Source organism: Mus caroli, unplaced genomic scaffold (assembly GCF_978045245.1).
Source record: "Mus caroli unplaced genomic scaffold, Mus_caroli_1 scaffold_8, whole genome shotgun sequence".
NCBI lineage: Eukaryota > Metazoa > Chordata > Mammalia > Rodentia > Muridae > Mus > Mus caroli.
In genome coordinates this window covers 96,155,693-96,182,283 of record NW_028227263.1, presented here as the reverse complement: position 1 = coordinate 96,182,283, position 26,591 = coordinate 96,155,693, and the positions used below count along the sequence as shown (strand labels likewise).

At 42.2% G+C, this 26,591-nt stretch overlaps 3 pseudogenes; all 3 read right to left on the bottom strand.

The window, feature by feature from the left end:
- Positions 1-1,712: 1,712 nt before the first annotated feature.
- LOC147003242 (E3 ubiquitin-protein ligase RBBP6 pseudogene) lies at positions 1,713-4,384 on the bottom strand (annotated as a pseudogene).
- An 87-nt stretch (positions 4,385-4,471) lies between these two features.
- LOC147003241 (E3 ubiquitin-protein ligase RBBP6 pseudogene) lies at positions 4,472-14,605 on the bottom strand (annotated as a pseudogene).
- An 87-nt stretch (positions 14,606-14,692) lies between these two features.
- Positions 14,693-24,829, bottom strand: LOC147003240 (E3 ubiquitin-protein ligase RBBP6 pseudogene; annotated as a pseudogene).
- Positions 24,830-26,591: the final 1,762 nt, after the last annotated feature.

The window sequence follows — 26,591 nt, the reverse complement described above, 5'->3', positions numbered from 1 at the left end:
TCTTGTGAGACTAGGCCGGGGCCAGGCAAACACATAAGTGGATGCTCACAGTCAGCTATTGGATGGATCACAGGGCCCCCAATGGAGGAGCTAGAGAAAGTGTCCAAGGGGCTAAGGAGATCTGCCACCCCGTAGGTGCAACAACATTATGAACGAACCAGTACCCCAGAGCTCTTGAGTCTAGCTGCATATGTATCAAAAGATGGCCTAGTCGGCCATCACTGGAAAGAGAGGCCCATTGGACACACAAACTTTATATGCCCCAGTACAGGGAACGCCAGGGCCAAAAAGTGGGAATAGGTGGGTAGGGGGATGGGGGGTCTGGGTAGGGGGGACTTTTGGGATACCATTGGACATGTAATTGAGGAAAATAAATACGTAATTCAAAAAATATTAAAATAAAATTACAAAAAAAAATTTGAAGTGTATTTTCCTACTTCAAGTTCAATGTAAAAATTCCTCCCAGGTGTGCCCTCAATTTAGTTAATGGAGTTGATGTAATCAAGTTGATAACCAAGAGTAGTCATCCTAGGCACCCTCTATCAGCCTCAGCTAGCTAAGTTGAGTCTAGCCTGCTACATGAGAGTGACTCAGAGGAGAAAAGGGAAGACAGGAAGCTCAGCATACTAAAAGCTAAAGTCATAAATTGACACTGCATTGAAACAGGATAGCTAGTTAAGGAATAAAGGGTTCCAGAAAAGAGAATTGGCCCCTTCTAGTTGTTTTGATTGGTTTCTGTCACTTAGCAGCTGACATCCATGGGTATCAGCATAAGTCATCCAGGTCATATATCAGCCTCACATAAATTCCTGTGGCTCTTAGGTAAGATCCTTCCCATAATCCTTCTCACACATTGCAATACGCTTTTCTGCTCACCGAATAGACTCACTAGCTTTGCTGATCTGTGACTTACTGTGTTCTCTTCTGTGCTGGTCCTTCCAGTGGCTCTTCATTGAACCCTGGGGCTGAGATGGCTCAGCAGTAAGCACACTTACCACTCTTGCTAAGGACCTGTTTGGTTCCAAGAACTCACATGGGATCCTATAAGCATTGTCTATAGTCTACTCTTGTGAAGACACCATATACAGACCCATCCTAGAGGGACCTCAGAGCAGTTGAACTGCTGAGGACCCCCTGCACTCAGAGCAGTTGAGGATTAGCTGAATTCACAGCAGTTGGACAACAGCTTGACTGCTCCACTGAAGACCCAATAGTCTGAAGACCTCCCAGGAGATCTACTGCAGCCAGGGCAACAGATCAACAGCTTCTCTGTCCCTGTGTGGAGTCCCCAGTTGGAAGGCCCCACAAGTGGTCTGCTACAGCCAGGGTTGTTGTCCAACCAGGAGACCTGAAGCAACCCAGGGACAAAAGAGGTGGACCCCAGACAGTCACACAGACCAACAAACACCAGGGATATCCATGTGGTAAAAGGCAAGGTCAAGAAAGTAAGCAACAGAAGCCAAAATACATGGGCATCATCAGAACACAGTTCTCCCACCACAGCAAGCCCTGAATACATCCACACACCTGGAAAACCAGAATCTGTCTAAAAATCCTATCTCATGTATATAGTAGAGTGCTTTAGGAGGATTATCAATAACTCATGGAAAGAAATACAGACAAACACAGGAAAACAGGTGCTGGAATTGGGTATTTACTTTATTTACATTTCAAATGCATTCCCCTTTCCAGGTCTCCCCTCCAGGAACCCACTACCTTACCACCCCTCCTCCTGTCTCTATGACAGTACAGCCCCAAGGGCCTCTCCTCCCACTGATGTCCAACATATTCTTGTTTCCTTTGCTGTCTACAGGAACATTTTGACTCTTCTTCTCTGTCGATTTTGGATTATCTTTTGGAATGTGACTGTCTCTTGTTGAAAGCTTTACTGGATAGTTGCCACCTAGATTTCTATTTCTATGACTTTGTCCAGCAGCATAGTCTCTGTGCCCTCCTGTGAAGGGTGAATTACTGATATTAGGAGGTAAGAGTCTCTGAAGAAAAGTCCTCTCTATTGGCCTAGGGTCTAGGTTGTGTTCCTACTTCTTGCCCTTTGCCTAGTCTCATACCACTGGTAGTATTTCCTCTCCCATTCCTGGTAGCGTTCTATCTCTTCTTGAGGTACATCGAGTTTAGTGGGAGACTGTCCCCTAAATGCTGGAGGAGATCTGGACCTTGAGTGATATCCTCTATAGGGAGAGGACTTTGACATAGATCTGTGATATCCATGAGATCTGGACCATGAACGGTCACTGCAGATCTTGCCTCTGCCTCTTCTGGAAGATGGGGATGATTGTGAAGAAGAGTGAGAGTGTGAGCTGCTGAAGGACTGAGAGTAAGAGCTTGAATGTGTTGAGCCAGACCTTGACTTTGAGTCAGTGTATGAACTTCTTGAATAAGATGACCCACTATAGGGAAATTTAGACTCTTCCTTTAGTCGTTTTTGCTCTCTATAGAATTCTTCCCTGGATAAAAGAGGTGCTTGTGTTGTGGGGATGGTATTTGAATGGGCAGTGTGAACTCCTGATGGAACCCAAGCTGTTGATATATTGGCAGGAGCTGGTGGGAATCCTGGAGGAGAGACACTATATCCTGCTGGTGGAGGCTGGCCAGGAGGAAACCGAGGAGGAAACCGTGGGGCAGGTACACCTGGAGGAAGAGGAAGCATATGTGGAGGAGACGGTTGCAAAAGAGGTGGTGGAATAGGCATAAAGACTGGAGTTGCTGGTCGTGGTGGGCCTTGACTGCTCTGTGATGGTTCAGTGTAGCCTCGCCCACGTTTTATTCCTCGGTAACAGCGTCTCTCTTCACTTCTCATTTGCTGTGGTGGAGAATCTAGCTTCCCAAGCTTGTTGGAATGTTCCCAACCTGGTTGACCACCACTTGGATGAGCAGCATTTATTCTTACTGGACCAGTTGTGGGGATAAACTGTTCATGTAATAACGACTGTCCCAACAAAGGTGGAGTTTCAAGGACTGGCACCTGGCCACGCTTTTCTTCCACAAGAGCAGTAACAGCAATTGAAGAGGCTTCCTTTGAATGTTCTGATGTAAGGGTGGCAGCTGGTAATAATTTGTTATCTGAATCCCGAAAGGGTCCATCTGATTTTTCTGAATGGTCTGATATAGATACTCTTGCAGTTGTATCAGGCACGGGAGCTGGGGCAGAAGATGGCTTTCCAGGCACAGAAGGAGCCAAGGAAGATGACTTTGAAGCTAATGAGGTTACAGAAGTAGTTGGGTGAGCTGAGGACGATGTCACTGGAATCTTCAGAGGATCCTGCTGTCTTGATGTGGGAGATTTCATAGGAGGCTGCAGGTTCTGCTGAATGAGTGCACTTGGTGGAGATGGTGGGGGTGGGGACGGAGTTACCTGTTTTCCGAGTCTCTTTGTATAGTCAGTTTGATTTTTAAAGTTATTAACAGCCTGTCGTAAAACCTTGTTGGCAACTAAAGCATCAGGAGAAACATCATTTTGATGACATGTTGGACATGTATGTTCATCTGACTCCAGAAGTGCTGTTCTTATACAGTCATCACAGTAACTGTTTCCACAGCAGGGGATGATAGCAGCATCAGTCATAGTGTCTTTGCAGATGAGGCACAAGAGCTCATCTGGGACAGGATCAGCTTCTTCTTAAGATGATGATGATGGTTCCTCTGGTAAGAAGGGTGGTTTCTCTTTCTTCCCAATTGCATAGGCCTCTGCATTTATAGTCGGTATTGCATATTGCCCAGTTTTTGTAAGCATTGCACCTTTCATATTAGGATCTTTCACTTCCATCATAAAACTTGTAGGAATTCCAGTGCTCTTTCTGATCCTAGGACGAGATTCAAAGTTCTTATTCCCATTTGTTGGGCAATTATTAATATAATGACCAGGTTTACCACAACGAAAGCAGGTGTAAGATGGAGGTGGTAAGCCTACTGGAGTTTTCTTCATGTCATCGATTGGGTTATATAAACGGCCAGATTGTATCATCATTGCTTTAATTTTGTCTTCCTCAGAAGCATTGGCCTCAGTCAGATTGGCAGTCTTTATAAGCTGGGCCAGAGAAATAGATGCAGAAGAGTCATTAACTGCTTTTGTAGTTCCCATTACTGGTTTAGTGTGACTCATTTGATATGTCTTGCTTTTAGACTTCACACCTACAACAGGAATTCTTCTGACAATCACAGATGAATTCTTAGGGATGAGCGCATTATCATCAGTATATTCTTCTTCCGTCTCTGCATTGGTGATCTGCAGATCACTATTGGCAGTTTTCAGCTTTTCTCTCCCCATAATCTGCTTCTTTAAGTAGAAGAGGGAGATATGGAGCCCATCAAAGGTGATGGTGTTGTAGCTGAGTTTAGAGGAAAATTTATAGTGCACACAGGACATTGTGGCAAAGGATTCCTTGGGCTAGGCAAGGAGCTGACAGCTGATGTTTGCAAATCCTGGAGCCCAGTCCTTTGGGTTGGAAGTAGCTCAGGTCTCCCAAAGATTCTGTAAGAGAATAAAGGATTTGTTGAGTCATTGTAGATTAAATCCATAAATATATGTCCATATCCAAGACCACACTTGTCATATCTGTGCCTCAATTCATGGGGCTGAATAAATTAACAACAGCAAAATAAAAAAAAAATAAAAAAAAAAATTCTCCAACTTAGAGAATAGAATCCTAAAGCCTCACAAGAGACAGCTATATCAGGGTCCTTTCAGCAAAATCTTGCTAGTGTATGCAATGGTGTCATCGTTTGGAGGCTGATTATGGGATGGATCCCCTGGTATGGCAGTCTCTAGATGGTCCATCCTTTCGTCTCAGCTCCAAACTTTTTATGCCAGGGCCTAGCAAACACAGAAGTGGATGCTCACAGTCAGCTATTGGATGGATCACAGGGCCCCCAATGGAAGAGCTAGAGAAAGTACCCAAGGAGCTGAAGGGATCTGCAACCCTATAGGTGGAACAACAATATGAACTTTATTTTGGTCTTAGTTGCGAAGGGATATACCTGTTTATTATTTTGGTATTTCTTTATTATTAATTTTTTTAAACTTGCTTATTCTGAGGTCTCATTCTCCAGCCCAGACTAGCCTTGAACTCAGAATCTTCTTGCCTCAATTTCTAGGGTGCCAGGTGGTGTTGCTAGGTTTTTTTTTTTGTTTGTTTGTTTAATTGGTCTTTCCCATTTTCTCAGTTAAGAACATGGAATTTAGCCCATTTTTTTACCACATCCCTAAGTCTTTTAAGATTTACTTATTTCATTTATATGAGTACATTGTAGGTGTATTCAGACACATGAGAAGAGAGCATCAGATCCTATTAAAGATGGTTGTGAGCAACCGTGTGATTGCTGGGAATCAAACTCAGGACCTTTGGAAGAGCAATCAGTGCTCTTAACTGCTGATCCATCTCTCTATCCCCTGACATTCCTAATTCTTAAAGAGTATCTTGACATTGTAGGTACATTTTGATCTATAGTAATACTGTGGCAATGTTAAGTAACCATCAGGCATAACCCCAGAGACAGAAACACAGCTTTAGTCACTTATAGATTAATTTTTATAAGTGACTAATTTCTCCTTCTTTTCTTTGGTAATTCAAAATTTCTTGCTCTATCATCCACTTCAGGGTTTTTTCTTAAAAACTTGGGTGAATGTCAGGTATGTACTTGAGAGGCATAGGCAGGCTGATCTTGGTGAATTCCAGAGCATTCTTTTAGCCTTTTTGACCAACCATAGCTACAGAGTGAGACCCTGTCTCAACAAAACCAAACCAAAGCAAAGCAAAGCAAACCAAACCAAACCAACACCAACAAGCAAAAAACCCCAAAACCAAAACCTTTGATTTAAACAGGACAGTAGAGTTGCAGAGGAAGGAAGTAGTTCATCTTTGGTAAGATGGAGGAGTCTTTGGTAAAAGTATCTATGAAACTCTTAAAGGAAAAGCTGAGATTCACTCAACTAGATGGCAGATTCACTCAGCTACATGGCTGATTCAATCCTCTCTCTACATACCAGAGTTAATTCCTTTACCAAATCCAACAGCTGATCCATGAGCCCCACCCTGATGCTGTCACAATCTAATCAGAGGAAGAATTTGTGTCTCTGGGAAGCATGCATTCAGTAGGATATTCTGGTTTCATAGGTCGACCTGGTTCTAGCTTTATACCATGGGTATCAAACTTAGCAACAAGTGCCAACATGCAGAGCCATCTCAATGACTCTAGACTTGAATTGTCTTAGTATCTATATTTTATGATTTATATAAAATAAAGATGATGTTCATTTTCACATTTTTAGAAACACTAAACACTAATTTAGGGCTTTCTGTGTAATTCCTTCCATTGGTAGATTGCTTGTTTAGCATGGAAGAAACCATGGGCATATTCCCACCTGACCCCTAATACATTGGACAAGGTATCAAATATAAGTACTTCCCAGTGGAAATTCAATGCAAGGTAAAAGTCATTGTATGAGTGAGGGTTCTCTAGAGTAACAGAAATTATATTATGAATCTTTCTCTCTCTCTCTCTCTCTCTCTCTCTCTCTCTCTCTCTCTCTCTCTCTCTCTCTCTCTCTCTCTCCCTCTCTCTGTGTCTCTCTCTCCACCCACAGCCACCCCACCAACACACACACACACATACACACATGAGCACAGCATTTTTTAGAATTACTTACAGGATATTCTCCAGCTAATCCAGAGATGTCTGAATGGAAAGTCCAAGAATCCAAAGTTTCTCTGTCAGTATCTCAGCTGGTCTTCAGTAAAAGCTGTAATCCCGAAGAAATAGGCTCTGATGCCAGAGAAGGAACACACTTGCCAGCCAACCAAGAGCAAAATGCAAAAGTTTCCTTCTTCCATGTCCTATTTATTTAGGTTACGTGCAGAGGGTGTGGCCTAAAATAAGGGTGTGTCTTCTTATCTCAAGATGAGGATTAAACGCATGGAAGACACGACTCTGTAGTTAAATCACTTGACTGTTCTTCCAGCGGGCCTGGCTTCAATTCCCAGCAACTACAAGGCAGCTCACAATCATCAACCCTCTATATCTTCAATTCCAGAAGAATCAGACACTCTCACAACAGACATTGATACAGGCAAATCACCAATGCACATGAAATAAATAAAATGAAAATTACAAAATCCTCCAAGAGGAACTCTCAATTCTGAATATCTATGCTCCAAATGCAAGGGCAACCACATTCATTAGAGACACTTTAGTAAAGCTCCAAGCACACATTGTACCGCACACGATAATGGTGGGAGACTTCAACACACCACTTTCATCAATGGACACATCGTGGAAACAGAAACTAAACAGGGACACGGTGAAACTAACAGAAGTGATGAAACAAATGGACTTAACAGATATCTACAGAACATTTTGTCCTAAAACCAAAGGATATACCTTCTACTCAGCACCTCACGGGACCTTCTCCAAAATTGACCATATAATTGGTCACAAAACAGGCCACAACAGATACAGAAATATTTAAATTGTCCCATGAATCCTATCAGACCACCATGGACTAAGGATGATCTTCAATAACAACATAAATAGTAGAAAGCCAACATTCACGTGGAAAATGAACAACACTCTTCTCAGTGATACCTTGGTCAAGGAAGGAATAAAGAAAGAAATTAAAGGCTTATTAGAGTTTAATGAAAATGAAGCCACAACATGCCCAAACCTATGGGACACAATGAAAGCATTTCTAAGAGGGAAACTCAAAGCTCTGAGTGCCTCCCAAAAGAAACTAGAGAGAGGAGCACATACTAGCAGCTTGACAACACACCTAGAAAAAAAGGATGACAACACACCTAGAAAAAAAGGATGCAAATTCACCCAAGAGGAGTAGTAGGCAGGAAATAATCAAACTCAGGGGTGAAATCAACCAAGTGGAAACAAGAAGAACTGTTCAAAGAATCAACCAAAGGAGGAGCTGGTTCTTTGAGAAAATCAACAAGATAGATAAACCCTTAGCTAGACTCACTAGCGGGCACAGGGACAGCATCCTAATTAACAAAATCAGAAATGAAAAGGGAGACATAACAACAGATCCTGAAGAAATCCAAAACACCATCAGATCCTTCTACAAAAGGCTATACTCAAGAAAACTGGAAAACCTGGACGAAATGGACAAATTTCTAGACAGATACCAGGTACCAAAGTTAAATCAGGATCAAGTTAACGATCTAAACAGTCCCATATCCCCTAAAGAAATAGAAGCAGTCATTAATAGTCTCCCAGCCAAAAAAAGCCCAGGACCAGATGGGTTTAGTGCAGAGTTCTATCAGACCTTCAAAGAAGACCTAATTCCAGTTCTGCACAATCTAGTCCACAAAATAGAAGTAGAAGGTACTCTACCCAACTCATTCTATGAAGCCACAATTACTCTGATACCTAAACCACAGAAAGATCCAACAGAGATAGAGAACTTCAGACCAATTTCCCTTATGAATATCGATGCAGAAATACTCAATAAAATTCTAGCTAACCGAATCCAAGAACACATTAAAACCATCATCCATCCTGACCAAGTAGGTTTTATTCCAGGGATGCAGGGATGGTTTAATATACGGAAATCCATCCACGTAATCCATTATATAAGCAAACTCAAAATCAAAAACCACAGGATCATCTCCTTAGATGCGGAAAAAGCATTAGACATGATCCAACACCCATTCATGATAAAAGTCTTGGAAAGATCAGGAAGTCAAGGCCCTTACCTAAACATGATAAAAGCAATCTAGAGCAAACCAGTAGCCAACATCAAAGTAAATGGTGAGAAGCTGGAAGCAATCCCACTAAAATCAGGGACTAGACAAGGCATCCCACTTTCTCCCTACCTCTTCAACATTGTACTCAAAGTCCTAGCCAGAGCAATTCGACAACAAAAGGAGGTCAAGGGGATACAAATTGGAAAAGATGAAGTCAAAATATCACTTTTTGCAGATGATATGATAGTATATATCAGTGACCCTAAAATTTCCACCAGAGAACTCCTAAACCTGATAAACAGCTTCGGTGAAGTAGCTGGATATAAAATTAACTCAAACAAGTCAATGGCCTTTCTCTACACAAAGAATAAACAGGCTGAGGAAGAAATTAGGGAAACAACACCCTTCTCAATAGTCACAAATAATATAAAATATCAGGGCGTGACTCTAACTAAGGAAGTGAAAGATCTGTATGAAAAGAACTTCAAGTCTCTGATGAAAGAAATCAAAGAAGATCTAAGAAGATGGAAAGATCTCCCATGCTCATGGATTGGCAGGATCAATATTGTAAAAATGGCTATCTTGCCAAAAGCAATCTACAGATTCAATGTAATCCCCGTCAAAATTCCAACTCAATTCTTCAACGAACTAGAAAGAGCAATCGGCAGATTCATCTGGAATAACAAAAAACCAAGGATAGCAAAAACTCTTCTCAAGGATAAAAGAACCTCTGGTGGAATCACCATGCCTGACCTAAAGCTGTACTACAGAGCAATTGTGAGAAAAACTGCATGGTACTGTTATAGCGACAGACAAGTAGACCAATGGAATAGAATTGAAGACCCAGAGATGAACCCACACACCTAAGGTCACTTGATCTTCGACCAGGGAGCTAAAACCATCCGGTGGAAGAAAGACAGCATTTTCAACAAATGGTGCTGGCACAACTGGTGGTTATCATGTAGAAGAATATGAATGGATCCATCCCTATCTCCTTGTACTAAGGTCAAATCTAAGTGGATCAAGGAACTCCACATAAAACCAGAGACACTGAAACTTATAGAGGAGAAAGTGGGGAAAAGCTTCGAAGATATGGGCACAGGGGAAAAATTCCTGAATAGAACAGCAATGGCTTGTGCTGTAAGATCGAGTATTGACAAATAGGACCTCATGAAACTGCAAAGCTTCAGCTAGTCAAAAGACACTGTCAACAAGACAAAAAGGCCACAGACAGATTGGGAAAGGATCTTTACCAATCCTAAATCAGATAGGGGACTAATATCCAATATATATAAAGAACACAAGAAGGTGGACTGCAGAAAATCAAATAACCCCATTTTAAAAATGGGGCTCAGAGCTAAACAAAGAATTCTCACCTGAGGAATACCGAATGGCTGAGAAGCACCTGAAAAATGTTTCAGCATCCTTAATCATCAGAGAAATGCAAATCAAAACAACCCTGAGATTCCATCTCACACCAGTAAGAATGGCTAAGATCAACAATTCAGGTGACCCTGATACAGCTGTCTCTTGTGAGACTAGGCCAGGGCCAGGCAAACACATAAGTGGATGCTCACAGTCAGCTATTGGATGGATCACAGGGCCCCCAATGGAGGAGCTAGAGAAAGTGTCCAAGGTGCTAAAGAGATCTGCCACCCCGTAGGTGCAACAACATTATGAACGAACCAGTACCCCAGAGCTCTTGAGTCTAGCTGCATATGTATCAAAAGATGGCCTAGTCGGCCATCACTGGAAAGAGAGGCCCATTGGACACACAAACTTTATATGCCCCAGTACAGGGAACGCCAGGGCCAAAAAGTGGGAATAGGTGGGTAGGGTAGGGGGGACTTTTGGGATACCATTGGAAATGTAATTGAGGAAAATAAATACGTAATTCAAAAAATATTAAAATAAAATTACAAAAAAAAAATTTGAAGTGTATTTTCCTACTTCAAGTTCAATGTAAAAATTCCTCCCAGGTGTGCCCTCAATTTAGTTAATGGAGTTGATGTAATCAAGTTGATAACCAAGAGTAGTCATCCTAGGCACCCTCTATCAGCCTCAGCTAGCTAAGTTGAGTCTAGCCTGCTACATGAGAGTGTCTCAGAGGAGAAAAGGGAAGACAGGAAGCTCAGCATACTAAAAGCTAAAGTCATAAATTGACACTGCATTGAAACAGGATAGCTAGTTAAGGAATAAAGGGTTCCAGAAAAGAGAATTGGCCCCTTCTAGTTGTTTTGATTGGTTTCTGTCACTTAGCAGCTGACATCCATGGGTATCAGCATAAGTCATCCAGGTCATATATCAGCCTCACATAAATTCCTGTGGCTCTTAGGTAAGATCCTTCCCATAATCCTTCTCACACATTGCAATACGCTTTTCTGCTCACCGAATAGACTCACTAGCTTTGCTGATCTGTGACTTACTGTGTTCTCTTCTGTGCTGGTCCTTCCAGTGGCTCTTCATTGAACCCTGGGGCTGAGATGGCTCAGCAGTAAGCACACTTACCACTCTTGCTAAGGACCTGTTTGGTTCCAAGAACTCACATGGGATCCTATAAGCATTGTCTATAGTCTACTCTTGTGAAGACACCATATACAGACCCATCCTAGAGGGACCTCGGAGCAGTTGAACTGCTGAGGACCCCCTGCACTCAGAGCAGTTGAGGATTAGCTGAATTCACAGCAGTTGGACAACAGCTTGACTGCTCCACTGAAGACCCAATAGTCTGAAGACCTCCCAGGAGATCTACTGCAGCCAGGGCAACAGATCAACAGCTTCTCTGTCCCTGTGTGGAGTCCCCAGTTGGAAGGCCCCACAAGTGGTCTGCTACAGCCAGGGTTGTGGTCCAACCAGGAGACCTGAAGCAACCCAGGGACAAAAGAGGTGGACCCCAGACAGTCACACAGACCAACAAACACCAGGGATATCCATGTGGTAAAAGGCAAGGTCAAGAAAGTAAGCAACAGAAGCCAAAATACATGGGCATCATCAGAACCCAGTTCTCCCACCACAGCAAGCCCTGAATACATCCACACACCTGGAAAACCAGAATCTGTCTAAAAATCCTATCTCATGTATATAGTAGAGTGCTTTAGGAGGATTATCAATAACTCATGGAAAGAAATACAGACAAACACAGGAAAACAGGTGCTGGAATTGGGTATTTACTTTATTTACATTTCAAATGCATTCCCCTTTCCAGGTCTCCCCTCCAGGAACCCACTGTCTTACCACCCCTCCTCCTGTCTCTATGACAGTACAGCCCCAAGGGCCTCTCCTCCCACTGATGTCCAACATATTCTTGTTTCCTTTGCTGTCTACAGGAACATTTTGACTCTTCTTCTCTGTCGATTTTGGATTATCTTTTGGAATGTGACTGTCTCTTGTTGAAAGCTTTACTGGATAGTTGCCACCTAGATTTCTATTTCTATGACTTTGTCCAGCAGCATAGTCTCTGTGCCCTCCTGTGAAGGGTGAATTACTGATATTAGGAGGTAAGAGTCTCTGAAGAAAAGTCCTCTCTATTGGCCTAGGGTCTAGGTTGTGTTCCTACTTCTTGCCCTTTGCCTAGTCTCATACCACTGGTAGTATTTCCTCTCCCATTCCTGGTAGCGTTCTATCTCTTCTTGAGGTACATCGAGTTTAGTGGGAGACTGTCCCCTAAATGCTGGAGGAGATCTGGACCTTGAGTGATATCCTCTATAGGGAGAGGACTTTGACATAGATCTGTGATATCCATGAGATCTGGACCATGAACGGTCACTGCAGATCTTGCCTCTGCCTCTTCTGGAAGATGGGGATGATTGTGAAGAAGAGTGAGAGTGTGAGCTGCTGAAGGACTGAGAGTAAGAGCTTGAATGTGTTGAGCCAGACCTTGACTTTGAGTCAGTGTATGAACTTCTTGAATAAGATGACCCACTATAGGGAAATTTAGACTCTTCCTTTAGTCGTTTTTGCTCTCTATAGAATTCTTCCCTGGATAAAAGAGGTGCTTGTGTTGTGGGGATGGTATTTGAATGGGCAGTGTGAACTCCTGATGGAACCCAAGCTGTTGATATATTGGCAGGAGCTGGTGGGAATCCTGGAGGAGAGACACTATATCCTGCTGGTGGAGGCTGGCCAGGAGGAAACCGAGGAGGAAACCGTGGGGCAGGTACACCTGGAGGAAGAGGAAGCATATGTGGAGGAGACGGTTGCAAAAGAGGTGGTGGAATAGGCATAAAGACTGGAGTTGCTGGTCGTGGTGGGCCTTGACTGCTCTGTGATGGTTCAGTGTAGCCTCGCCCACGTTTTATTCCTCGGTAACAGCGTCTCTCTTCACTTCTCATTTGCTGTGGTGGAGAAACTAGCTTCCCAAGCTTGTTGGAATGTTCCCAACCTGGTTGACCACCACTTGGATGAGCAGCATTTATTCTTACTGGACCAGTTGTGGGGATAAACTGTTCATGTAATAATGACTGTCCCAACAAAGGTGGAGTTTCAAGGACTGGCACCTGGCCACGCTTTTCTTCCACAAGAGCAGTAACAGCAATTGAAGAGGCTTCCTTTGAATGTTCTGATGTAAGGGTGGCAGCTGGTAATAATTTGTTATCTGAATCCCGAAAGGGTCCATCTGATTTTTCTGAATGGTCTGATATAGATACTCTTGCAGTTGTATCAGGCACGGGAGCTGGGGCAGAAGATGGCTTTCCAGGCACAGAAGGAGCCAAGGAAGATGACTTTGAAGCTAATGAGGTTACAGAAGTAGTTGGGTGAGCTGAGGACGATGTCACTGGAATCTTCAGAGGATCCTGCTGTCTTGATGTGGGAGATTTCATAGGAGGCTGCAGGTTCTGCTGAATGAGTGCACTTGGTGGAGATGGTGGGGGTGGGGACGGAGTTACCTGTTTTCCGAGTCTCTTTGTATAGTCAGTTTGATTTTTAAAGTTATTAACAGCCTGTCGTAAAACCTTGTTGGCAACTAAAGCATCAGGAGAAACATCATTTTGATGACATGTTGGACATGTATGTTCATCTGACTCCAGAAGTGCTGTTCTTATACAGTCATCACAGTAACTGTTTCCACAGCAGGGGATGATAGCAGCATCAGTCATAGTGTCTTTGCAGATGAGGCACAAGAGCTCATCTGGGACAGGATCAGCTTCTTCTGAAGATGATGATGATGGTTCCTCTGGTAAGAAGGGTGGTTTCTCTTTCTTCCCAATTGCATAGGCCTCTGCATTTATAGTCGGTATTGCATATTGCCCAGTTTTTGTAAGCATTGCACCTTTCATATTAGGATCTTTCACTTCCATCATAAAACTTGTAGGAATTCCAGTGCTCTTTCTGATCCTAGGACGAGATTCAAAGTTCTTATTCCCATTTGTTGGGCAATTATTAATATAATGACCAGGTTTACCACAACGAAAGCAGGTGTAAGATGAAGGTGGTAAGCCTACTGGAGTTTTCTTCATGTCATCGATTGGGTTATATAAACGGCCAGATTGTATCATCATTGCTTTAATTTTGTCTTCCTCAGAAGCATTGGCCTCAGTCAGATTGGCAGTCTTTATAAGCTGGGCCAGAGAAATAGATGCAGAAGAGTCATTAACTGCTTTTGTAGTTCCCATTACTGGTTTAGTGTGACTCATTTGATATGTCTTGCTTTTAGACTTCACACCTACAACAGGAATTCTTCTGACAATCACAGATGAATTCTTAGGGATGAGCGCATTATCATCAGTATATTCTTCTTCCGTCTCTGCATTGGTGATCTGCAGATCACTATTGGCAGTTTTCAGCTTTTCTCTCCCCATAATCTGCTTCTTTAAGTAGAAGAGGGAGATATGGAGCCCATCAAAGGTGATGGTGTTGTAGCTGAGTTTAGAGGAAAATTTATAGTGCACACAGGACATTGTGGCAAAGGATTCCTTGGGCTAGGCAAGGAGCTGACAGCTGATGTTTGCAAATCCTGGAGCCCAGTCCTTTGGGTTGGAAGTAGCTCAGGTCTCCCAAAGATTCTGTAAGAGAATAAAGGATTTGTTGAGTCATTGTAGATTAAATCCATCAATATATGTCCATATCCAAGACCACACTTGTCATATCTGTGCCTCAATTCATGGGGCTGAATAAATTAACAACAGCAAAAAAAAAAAAAAAAATAAAAAATAAAAAAAAATTCTCCAACTTAGAGAATAGAATCCTAAAGCCTCACAAGAGACAGCTATATCAGGGTCCTTTCAGCAAAATCTTGCTAGTGTATGCAATGGTGTCATCGTTTGGAGGCTGATTATGGGATGGATCCCCTGGTATGGCAGTCTCTAGATGGTCCATCCTTTCGTCTCAGCTCCAAACTTTTTATGCCAGGGCCTAGCAAACACAGAAGTGGATGCTCACAGTCAGCTATTGGATGGATCACAGGGCCCCCAATGGAAGAGCTAGAGAAAGTACCCAAGGAGCTGAAGGGATCTGCAACCCTATAGGTGGAACAACAATATGAACTTTATTTTGGTCTTAGTTGCGAAGGGATATACCTGTTTATTATTTTGGTATTTCTTTATTATTAATTTTTTTAAACTTGCTTATTCTGAGGTCTCATTCTCCAGCCCAGACTAGCCTTGAACTCAGAATCTTCTTGCCTCAATTTCTAGGGTGCCAGGTGGTGTTGCTAGGTTTTTTTTTTTGTTTAATTGGTCTTTCCCATTTTCTCAGTTAAGAACATGGAATTTAGCCCATTTTTTTTTACCACATCCCTAAGTCTTTTAAGATTTACTTATTTCATTTATATGAGTACATTGTAGGTGTATTCAGACACATGAGAAGAGAGCATCAGATCCTATTAAAGATGGTTGTGAGCAACCGTGTGATTGCTGGGAATCAAACTCAGGACCTTTGGAAGAGCAATCAGTGCTCTTAACTGCTGATCCATCTCTCTATCCCCTGAAATTCCTAATTCTTAAAGAGTATCTTGACATTGTAGGTACATTTTGATCTATAGTAATACTGTGGCAATGTTAAGTAACCATCAGGCATAACCCCAGAGACAGAAACACAGCTTTAGTCACTTATAGATTAATTTTTATAAGTGACTAATTTCTCCTTCTTTTCTTTGGTAATTCAAAATTTCTTGCTCTATCATCCACTTCAGGGTTTTTCTTAAAAACTTGGGTGAATGTCAGGTATGTAGTTGAGAGGCATAGGCAGGCTGATCTTGGTGAATTCCAGAGCATTCTTTTAGCCTTTTTGACCAACCATAGCTACAGAGTGAGACCCTGTCTCAACAAAACCAAACCAAAGCAAAGCAAACCAAACCAAACCAAACCAACACCAACAAGCAAAAAACCCCAAAACCAAAACCTTTGATTTAAACAGGACAGTAGAGTTGCAGAGGAAGGAAGTAGTTCATCTTTGGTAAGATGGAGGAGTCTTTGGTAAAAGTATCTATGAAACTCTTAAAGGAAAAGCTGAGATTCACTCAACTAGATGGCAGATTCACTCAGCTACATGGCTGATTCAATCCTCTCTCTACATACCAGAGTTAATTCCTTTACCAAATCCAACAGCTGATCCATGAGCCCCACCCTGATGCTGTCACAATCTAATCAGAGGAAGAATTTGTGTCTCTGGGAAGCATGCACTCAGTAGGATATTCTGGTTTCATAGGTCGACCTGGTTCTAGCTTTATACCATGGGTATCAAACTTAGCAACAAGTGCCAACATGCAGAGCCATCTCAATGACTCTAGACTTGAATTGTCTTAGTATCTATATTTTATGATTTATATAAAATAAAGACGATGTTCATTTTCACATTTTTAGAAACACTAAACACTAATTTAGGGCTTTCTGTGTAATTCCTTCCATTGGTAGATTGCTTGTTTAGCATGGAAGAAACCATGGGCATATTCCCACCTGACCCCTAATACATTGGACAAGGTATCAAATATAAGTACTTCCCAGTGGAAATTCAATGCAAGGTAAAAGTCATTGTATGAGTGAGGGTTCTCTAGAGTAACAGAACTTATATTATGAATCTTTCTCTCTCTCTCTCTCTCTCTCTCTCTCTCTCTCTCTCTCTCTCTCTCTCTCTCTCTCTCTCTCTCTCTCCCTCTCTCTGTGTCTCTCTCTCCACCCACAGCCACCCCACCAACACACACACACACATACACACATGAGCACAGCATTTTTTAGAATTACTTACAGGATATTCTCCAGCTAATCCAGAGATGTCTGAATGGAAAGTCCAAGAATCCAAAGTTTCTCTGTCAGTATCTCAGCTGGTCTTCAGTAAAAGCTGTAATCCCGAAGAAATAGGCTCTGATGCCAGAGAAGGAACACACTTGCCAGCCAACCAAGAGCAAAATGCAAAAGTTTCCTTCTTCCATGTCCTATTTATTTAGGTTACGTGCAGAGGGTGTGGCCTAAAATAAGGGTGTGTCTTCTTATCTCAAGATGAGGATTAAACGCATGGAAGACACGACTCTGTAGTTAAATCACTTGACTGTTCTTCCAGCGGGCCTGGCTTCAATTACAGCAACTACAAGGCAGCTCACAATCATCAACCCTCTATATCTTCAATTCCAGAAGAATCAGACACTCTCACAACAGACATTGATACAGGCAAATCACCAATGCACATGAAATAAATAAAATGAAAATTACAAAATCCTCCAAGAGGAACTCTCAATTCTGAATATCTATGCTCCAAATGCAAGGGCAACCACATTCATTAGAGACACTTTAGTAAAGCTCCAAGCACACATTGTACCGCACACGATAATGGTGGGAGACTTCAACACACCACTTTCATCAATGGACACATCGTGGAAACAGAAACTAAACAGGGACACGGTGAAACTAACAGAAGTGATGAAACAAATGGACTTAACAGATATCTACAGAACATTTTGTCCTAAAACCAAAGGATATACCTTCTACTCAGCACCTCACGGGACCTTCTCCAAAATTGACCATATAATTGGTCACAAAACAGGCCACAACAGATACAGAAATATTTAAATTGTCCCATGAATCCTATCAGACCACCATGGACTAAGGATGATCTTCAATAACAACATAAATAGTAGAAAGCCAACATTCACGTGGAAAATGAACAACACTCTTCTCAGTGATACCTTGGTCAAGGAAGGAATAAAGAAAGAAATTAAAGGCTTATTAGAGTTTAATGAAAATGAAGCCACAACATGCCCAAACCTATGGGACACAATGAAAGCATTTCTAAGAGGGAAACTCAAAGCTCTGAGTGCCTCCCAAAAGAAACTAGAGAGAGGAGCACATACTAGCAGCTTGACAACACACCTAGAAAAAAAGGATGACAACACACCTAGAAAAAAAGGATGCAAATTCACCCAAGAGGAGTAGTAGGCAGGAAATAATCAAACTCAGGGGTGAAATCAACCAAGTGGAAACAAGAAGAACTGTTCAAAGAATCAACCAAAGGAGGAGCTGGTTCTTTGAGAAAATCAACAAGATAGATAAACCCTTAGCTAGACTCACTAGCGGGCACAGGGACAGCATCCTAATTAACAAAATCAGAAATGAAAAGGGAGACATAACAACAGATCCTGAAGAAATCCAAAACACCATCAGATCCTTCTACAAAAGGCTATACTCAAGAAAACTGGAAAACCTGGACGAAATGGACAAATTTCTAGACAGATACCAGGTACCAAAGTTAAATCAGGATCAAGTTAACGATCTAAACAGTCCCATATCCCCTAAAGAAATAGAAGCAGTCATTAATAGTCTCCCAGCCAAAAAAAGCCCAGGACCAGATGGGTTTAGTGCAGAGTTCTATCAGACCTTCAAAGAAGACCTAATTCCAGTTCTGCACAATCTAGTCCACAAAATAGAAGTAGAAGGTACTCTACCCAACTCATTCTATGAAGCCACAATTACTCTGATACCTAAACCACAGAAAGATCCAACAGAGATAGAGAACTTCAGACCAATTTCCCTTATGAATATCGATGCAGAAATACTCAATAAAATTCTAGCTAACCGAATCCAAGAACACATTAAAACCATCATCCATCCTGACCAAGTAGGTTTTATTCCAGGGATGCAGGGATGGTTTAATATACGGAAATCCATCCACGTAATCCATTATATAAGCAAACTCAAAATCAAAAACCACAGGATCATCTCCTTAGATGCGGAAAAAGCATTAGACATGATCCAACACCCATTCATGATAAAAGTCTTGGAAAGATCAGGAAGTCAAGGCCCTTACCTAAACATGATAAAAGCAATCTAGAGCAAACCAGTAGCCAACATCAAAGTAAATGGTGAGAAGCTGGAAGCAATCCCACTAAAATCAGGGACTAGACAAGGCATCCCACTTTCTCCCTACCTCTTCAACATTGTACTCAAAGTCCTAGCCAGAGCAATTCGACAACAAAAGGAGGTCAAGGGGATACAAATTGGAAAAGATGAAGTCAAAATATCACTTTTTGCAGATGATATGATAGTATATATCAGTGACCCTAAAATTTCCACCAGAGAACTCCTAAACCTGATAAACAGCTTCGGTGAAGTAGCTGGATATAAAATTAACTCAAACAAGTCAATGGCCTTTCTCTACACAAAGAATAAACAGGCTGAGGAAGAAATTAGGGAAACAACACCCTTCTCAATAGTCACAAATAATATAAAATATCAGGGCGTGACTCTAACTAAGGAAGTGAAAGATCTGTATGAAAAGAACTTCAAGTCTCTGATGAAAGAAATCAAAGAAGATCTAAGAAGATGGAAAGATCTCCCATGCTCATGGATTGGCAGGATCAATATTGTAAAAATGGCTATCTTGCCAAAAGCAATCTACAGATTCAATGTAATCCCCGTCAAAATTCCAACTCAATTCTTCAACGAACTAGAAAGAGCAATCGGCAGATTCATCTGGAATAACAAAAAACCAAGGATAGCAAAAACTCTTCTCAAGGATAAAAGAACCTCTGGTGGAATCACCATGCCTGACCTAAAGCTGTACTACAGAGCAATTGTGAGAAAAACTGCATGGTACTGTTATAGCGACAGACAAGTAGACCAATGGAATAGAATTGAAGACCCAGAGATGAACCCACACACCTAAGGTCACTTGATCTTCGACCAGGGAGCTAAAACCATCCGGTGGAAGAAAGACAGCATTTTCAACAAATGGTGCTGGCACAACTGGTGGTTATCATGTAGAAGAATATGAATGGATCCATCCCTATCTCCTTGTACTAAGGTCAAATCTAAGTGGATCAAGGAACTCCACATAAAACCAGAGACACTGAAACTTATAGAGGAGAAAGTGGGGAAAAGCTTCGAAGATATGGGCACAGGGGAAAAATTCCTGAATAGAACAGCAATGGCTTGTGCTGTAAGATCGAGTATTGACAAATAGGACCTCATGAAACTGCAAAGCTTCAGCTAGTCAAAAGACACTGTCAACAAGACAAAAAGGCCACAGACAGATTGGGAAAGGATCTTTACCAATCCTAAATCAGATAGGGGACTAATATCCAATATATATAAAGAACACAAGAAGGTGGACTGCAGAAAATCAAATAACCCCATTTTAAAAATGGGGCTCAGAGCTAAACAAAGAATTCTCACCTGAGGAATACCGAATGGCTGAGAAGCACCTGAAAAATGTTTCAGCATCCTTAATCATCAGAGAAATGCAAATCAAAACAACCCTGAGATTCCATCTCACACCAGTAAGAATGGCTAAGATCAACAATTCAGGTGACCCTGATACAGCTGTCTCTTGTGAGACTAGGCCAGGGCCAGGCAAACACATAAGTGGATGCTCACAGTCAGCTATTGGATGGATCACAGGGCCCCCAATGGAGGAGCTAGAGAAAGTGTCCAAGGTGCTAAAGAGATCTGCCACCCCGTAGGTGCAACAACATTATGAACGAACCAGTACCCCAGAGCTCTTGAGTCTAGCTGCATATGTATCAAAAGATGGCCTAGTCGGCCATCACTGGAAAGAGAGGCCCATTGGACACACAAACTTTATATGCCCCAGTACAGGGAACGCCAGGGCCAAAAAGTGGGAATAGGTGGGTAGGGTAGGGGGGACTTTTGGGATACCATTGGAAATGTAATTGAGGAAAATAAATACGTAATTCAAAAAATATTAAAATAAAATTACAAAAAAAAAATTTGAAGTGTATTTTCCTACTTCAAGTTCAATGTAAAAATTCCTCCCAGGTGTGCCCTCAATTTAGTTAATGGAGTTGATGTAATCAAGTTGATAACCAAGAGTAGTCATCCTAGGCACCCTCTATCAGCCTCAGCTAGCTAAGTTGAGTCTAGCCTGCTACATGAGAGTGTCTCAGAGGAGAAAAGGGAAGACAGGAAGCTCGGCATACTAAAAGCTAAAGTCATAAATTGACACTGCATTGAAACAGGATAGCTAGTTAAGGAATAAAGGGTTCCAGAAAAGAGAATTGGCCCCTTCTAGTTGTTTTGATTGGTTTCTGTCACTTAGCAGCTGACATCCATGGGTATCAGCATAAGTCATCCAGGTCATATATCAGCCTCACATAAATTCCTGTGGCTCTTAGGTAAGATCCTTCCCATAATCCTTCTCACACATTGCAATACGCTTTTCTGCTCACCGAATAGACTCACTAGCTTTGCTGATCTGTGACTTACTGTGTTCTCTTCTGTGCTGGTCCTTCCAGTGGCTCTTCATTGAACCCTGGGGCTGAGATGGCTCAGCAGTAAGCACACTTACCACTCTTGCTAAGGACCTGTTTGGTTCCAAGAACTCACATGGGATCCTATAAGCATTGTCTATAGTCTACTCTTGTGAAGACACCATATACAGACCCATCCTAGAGGGACCTCGGAGCAGTTGAACTGCTGAGGACCCCCTGCACTCAGAGCAGTTGAGGATTAGCTGAATTCACAGCAGTTGGACAACAGCTTGACTGCTCCACTGAAGACCCAATAGTCTGAAGACCTCCCAGGAGATCTACTGCAGCCAGGGCAACAGATCAACAGCTTCTCTGTCCCTGTGTGGAGTCCCCAGTTGGAAGGCCCCACAAGTGGTCTGCTACAGCCAGGGTTGTGGTCCAACCAGGAGACCTGAAGCAACCCAGGGACAAAAGAGGTGGACCCCAGACAGTCACACAGACCAACAAACACCAGGGATATCCATGTGGTAAAAGGCAAGGTCAAGAAAGTAAGCAACAGAAGCCAAAATACATGGGCATCATCAGAACCCAGTTCTCCCACCACAGCAAGCCCTGAATACATCCACACACCTGGAAAACCAGAATCTGTCTAAAAATCCTATCTCATGTATATAGTAGAGTGCTTTAGGAGGATTATCAATAACTCATGGAAAGAAATACAGACAAACACAGGAAAACAGGTGCTGGAATTGGGTATTTACTTTATTTACATTTCAAATGCATTCCCCTTTCCAGGTCTCCCCTCCAGGAACCCACTGTCTTACCACCCCTCCTCCTGTCTCTATGACAGTACAGCCCCAAGGGCCTCTCCTCCCACTGATGTCCAACATATTCTTGTTTCCTTTGCTGTCTACAGGAACATTTTGACTCTTCTTCTCTGTCGATTTTGGATTATCTTTTGGAATGTGACTGTCTCTTGTTGAAAGCTTTACTGGATAGTTGCCACCTAGATTTCTATTTCTATGACTTTGTCCAGCAGCATAGTCTCTGTGCCCTCCTGTGAAGGGTGAATTACTGATATTAGGAGGTAAGAGTCTCTGAAGAAAAGTCCTCTCTATTGGCCTAGGGTCTAGGTTGTGTTCCTACTTCTTGCCCTTTGCCTAGTCTCATACCACTGGTAGTATTTCCTCTCCCATTCCTGGTAGCGTTCTATCTCTTCTTGAGGTACATCGAGTTTAGTGGGAGACTGTCCCCTAAATGCTGGAGGAGATCTGGACCTTGAGTGATATCCTCTATAGGGAGAGGACTTTGACATAGATCTGTGATATCCATGAGATCTGGACCATGAACGGTCACTGCAGATCTTGCCTCTGCCTCTTCTGGAAGATGGGGATGATTGTGAAGAAGAGTGAGAGTGTGAGCTGCTGAAGGACTGAGAGTAAGAGCTTGAATGTGTTGAGCCAGACCTTGACTTTGAGTCAGTGTATGAACTTCTTGAATAAGATGACCCACTATAGGGAAATTTAGACTCTTCCTTTAGTCGTTTTTGCTCTCTATAGAATTCTTCCCTGGATAAAAGAGGTGCTTGTGTTGTGGGGATGGTATTTGAATGGGCAGTGTGAACTCCTGATGGAACCCAAGCTGTTGATATATTGGCAGGAGCTGGTGGGAATCCTGGAGGAGAGACACTATATCCTGCTGGTGGAGGCTGGCCAGGAGGAAACCGAGGAGGAAACCGTGGGGCAGGTACACCTGGAGGAAGAGGAAGCATATGTGGAGGAGACGGTTGCAAAAGAGGTGGTGGAATAGGCATAAAGACTGGAGTTGCTGGTCGTGGTGGGCCTTGACTGCTCTGTGATGGTTCAGTGTAGACTCGCCCACGTTTTATTCCTCGGTAACAGCGTCTCTCTTCACTTCTCATTTGCTGTGGTGGAGAAACTAGCTTCCCAAGCTTGTTGGAATGTTCCCAACCTGGTTGACCACCACTTGGATGAGCAGCATTTATTCTTACTGGACCAGTTGTGGGGATAAACTGTTCATGTAATAATGACTGTCCCAACAAAGGTGGAGTTTCAAGGACTGGCACCTGGCCACGCTTTTCTTCCACAAGAGCAGTAACAGCAATTGAAGAGGCTTCCTTTGAATGTTCTGATGTAAGGGTGGCAGCTGGTAATAATTTGTTATCTGAATCCCGAAAGGGTCCATCTGATTTTTCTGAATGGTCTGATATAGATACTCTTGCAGTTGTATCAGGCACGGGAGCTGGGGCAGAAGATGGCTTTCCAGGCACAGAAGGAGCCAAGGAAGATGACTTTGAAGCTAATGAGGTTACAGAAGTAGTTGGGTGAGCTGAGGACGATGTCACTGGAATCTTCAGAGGATCCTGCTGTCTTGATGTGGGAGATTTCATAGGAGGCTGCAGGTTCTGCTGAATGAGTGCACTTGGTGGAGATGGTGGGGGTGGGGACGGAGTTACCTGTTTTCCGAGTCTCTTTGTATAGTCAGTTTGATTTTTAAAGTTATTAACAGCCTGTCGTAAAACCTTGTTGGCAACTAAAGCATCAGGAGAAACATCATTTTGATGACATGTTGGACATGTATGTTCATCTGACTCCAGAAGTGCTGTTCTTATACAGTCATCACAGTAACTGTTTCCACAGCAGGGGATGATAGCAGCATCAGTCATAGTGTCTTTGCAGATGAGGCACAAGAGCTCATCTGGGACAGGATCAGCTTCTTCTGAAGATGATGATGATGGTTCCTCTGGTAAGAAGGGTGGTTTCTCTTTCTTCCCAATTGCATAGGCCTCTGCATTTATAGTCGGTATTGCATATTGCCCAGTTTTTGTAAGCATTGCACCTTTCATATTAGGATCTTTCACTTCCATCATAAAACTTGTAGGAATTCCAGTGCTCTTTCTGATCCTAGGACGAGATTCAAAGTTCTTATTCCCATTTGTTGGGCAATTATTAATATAATGACCAGGTTTACCACAACGAAAGCAGGTGTAAGATGGAGGTGGTAAGCCTACTGGAGTTTTCTTCATGTCATCGATTGGGTTATATAAACGGCCAGATTGTATCATCATTGCTTTAATTTTGTCTTCCTCAGAAGCATTGGCCTCAGTCAGATTGGCAGTCTTTATAAGCTGGGCCAGAGAAATAGATGCAGAAGAGTCATTAACTGCTTTTGTAGTTCCCATTACTGGTTTAGTGTGACTCATTTGATATGTCTTGCTTTTAGACTTCACACCTACAACAGGAATTCTTCTGACAATCACAGATGAATTCTTAGGGATGAGCGCATTATCATCAGTATATTCTTCTTCCGTCTCTGCATTGGTGATCTGCAGATCACTATTGGCAGTTTTCAGCTTTTCTCTCCCCATAATCTGCTTCTTTAAGTAGAAGAGGGAGATATGGAGCCCATCAAAGGTGATGGTGTTGTAGCTGAGTTTAGAGGAAAATTTATAGTGCACACAGGACATTGTGGCAAAGGATTCCTTGGGCTAGGCAAGGAGCTGACAGCTGATGTTTGCAAATCCTGGAGCCCAGTCCTTTGGGTTGGAAGTAGCTCAGGTCTCCCAAAGATTCTGTAAGAGAATAAAGGATTTGTTGAGTCATTGTAGATTAAATCCATAAATATATGTCCATATCCAAGACCACACTTGTCATATCTGTGCCTCAATTCATGGGGCTGAATAAATTAACAACAGCAAAAAAAAAAAAATAATAAAAAAAAATTCTCCAACTTAGAGAATAGAATCCTAAAGCCTCACAAGAGACAGCTATATCAGGGTCCTTTCAGCAAAATCTTGCTAGTGTATGCAATGGTGTCATCGTTTGGAGGCTGATTATGGGATGGATCCCCTGGTATGGCAGTCTCTAGATGGTCCATCCTTTCGTCTCAGCTCCAAACTTTTTATGCCAGGGCCTAGCAAACACAGAAGTGGATGCTCACAGTCAGCTATTGGATGGATCACAGGGCCCCCAATGGAAGAGCTAGAGAAAGTACCCAAGGAGCTGAAGGGATCTGCAACCCTATAGGTGGAACAACAATATGAACTTTATTTTGGTCTTAGTTGCGAAGGGATATACCTGTTTATTATTTTGGTATTTCTTTATTATTAATTTTTTTAAACTTGCTTACTCTGAGGTCTCATTCTCCAGCCCAGACTAGCCTTGAACTCAGAATCTTCTTGCCTCAATTTCTAGGGTGCCAGGTGGTGTTGCTAGGTTTTTTTTTTGGTTTGTTTAATCAGTCTTTCCCATTTTCTCAGTTAAGAACATGGAATTTAGCCCATTTTTTTACCACATCCCTAAGTCTTTTAAGATTTACTTATTTCATTTATATGAGTACATTGTAGGTGTATTCAGACACATGAGAAGAGAGCATCAGATCCTATTAAAGATGGTTGTGAGCAACCGTGTGATTGCTGGGAATCAAACTCAGGACCTTTGGAAGAGCAATCAGTGCTCTTAACTGCTGATCCATCTCTCTATCCCCTGACATTCCTAATTCTTAAAGAGTATCTTGACATTGTAGGTACATTTTGATCTATAGTAATACTGTGGCAATGTTAAGTAACCATCAGGCATAACCCCAGAGACAGAAACACAGCTTTAGTCACTTATAGATTAATTTTTATAAGTGACTAATTTCTCCTTCTTTTCTTTGGTAATTCAAAATTTCTTGCTCTATCATCCACTTCAGGGTTTTTTCTTAAAAACTTGGGTGAATGTCAGGTATGTACTTGAGAGGCATAGGCAGGCTGATCTTGGTGAATTCCAGAGCATTCTTTTAGCCTTTTTGACCAACCATAGCTACAGAGTGAGACCCTGTCTCAACAAAACCAAACCAAAGCAAACCAAACCAAACCAAACCAAACCAAACCAAACCAAACCAAACCAAACCAACACCAACAAGCAAAAAACCCCAAAACCAAAACCTTTGATTTAAACAGGACAGTAGAGTTGCAGAGGAAGGAAGTAGTTCATCTTTGGTAAGATGGAGGAGTCTTTGGTAAAAGTATCTATGAAACTCTTAAAGGAAAAGCTGAGATTCACTCAACTAGATGGCAGATTCACTCAGCTACATGGCTGATTCAATCCTCTCTCTACATACCAGAGTTAATTCCTTTACCAAATCCAACAGCTGATCCATGAGCCCCACCCTGATGCTGTCACAATCTAATCAGAGGAAGAATTTGTGTCTCTGGGAAGCATGCATTCAGTAGGATATTCTGGTTT